A 1,413-nucleotide genomic window follows, 5' to 3' on the forward strand; every position below is an offset into this window, starting at 1 on the left:
ACCCAAGATCAGGGGGTCACGTGGTTCTTCTTCAAGTTCCAGAACCATAAAGTCTTCTGGTATAAGCGTGTCTCCTATTTGGACATGTAAATCCTCCAACACTCCTATGGGGCGCTTGGTGGATCTATCCGTGAATACTAACGAAATCCGTGTAGACTTGAACTTCGTGTATCCCAGCCTTTTAGCCACTGAATATGGCATAAGGTTCACACTGGAACCTAGATCACAGAGGGAGTTTGCAAAAATCGTTTTACCGATTCTCACGGATAAGACAAATCGCCCTGGATCATCTCTCTTCTTTAGCACTTTGTTTTGCAGCACAGCACTGCACTCTCTTGAAACCATCATCACGTTCTCTTCCTCTGACACTCTCCCAGAAACTAACCCTTTCACATATCTCTTCAAAGCAGGTATCATCTGAACAGCATCAGCTAGGGGTAGTTTTACCGTCAATTCTCTCAACATCTCCTTGCACTTTGCATCCTCCAAATCCTTGCGAGATTTCTTAGGAGGAACAGGGTAAGGAACCCTAGGGGTGTACACGCGTGCAGGAGGTACCTCAGTAGGAACGGTCTGATCGGGAGTCGGGAGCACGTGCTCGCTGGGTGGGAGCACATGCTCGCCGGATGCTTCGGCTTCTTTTTGACTCAACGGTGGAGTCTCAGCAGCATGTTGAGGAAGGTATTCTTCAGCAATACCCTTGCCCTTGTCAAGCCTAGCGGATGGTGCTTCTCTAGGGGGTAACTTCTTTCCTCCCCTTAGCTCAATCGCATTGACATACTCGTTCCGCGGGTTTGCTTCCCCTTTTCCAGGCAGAGTCCCAGGAGTTCTTTTCACGGCTTCAGCAGTCTGTGCAACCTGAACATCAAGCTTCTTCACATGTGACATTACTGCCTCATACTTCCCATTAAGGTCATTGTACATGGTATCGACCTTAGCGTTGATTTCCACTGAAGCTTTTTGTTGATTCACCAAGAGTTGTTGCATCATGTTTTTCAGCTCATCCTGAGAGCTGCTAGCAGATGAAGGTCCCAACTGCTGGTTGGTGAAAGGCAGTGCTTGCTGAGCGCTTGTATATGCCTGCTGGTTCCCCCCTTGGAAACGGTTTTGAGTGGGCACAAACTGTTTGCCTTGGAAGTTGTTTGAGAAGGTTTTCTGATAACCCATCTGATTCTGAGCTCCTTGCTGCGGATACACCTGATCCTGAGGGTTCTCCACGTTGGTGCTTCTATAGGACAAATTCGGATGGCTTCTGTAGTTCGGGTTGAAACCCCTGTTCTGCACAAAACCTTGCCCACTCACATAATTAACCTCCATCGTTTCATCCTCTCCATCACAAATCTCCTGAGCTAGCGGCATGTCTCCGGTCTCATCGACAAAATGGACAGTTTTCTGGCTCCCCTTCAGAAGAAG

Source organism: Camelina sativa, chromosome 7, assembly GCF_000633955.1.
Source record: "Camelina sativa cultivar DH55 chromosome 7, Cs, whole genome shotgun sequence".
NCBI classification, from domain to species: domain Eukaryota; kingdom Viridiplantae; phylum Streptophyta; class Magnoliopsida; order Brassicales; family Brassicaceae; genus Camelina; species Camelina sativa.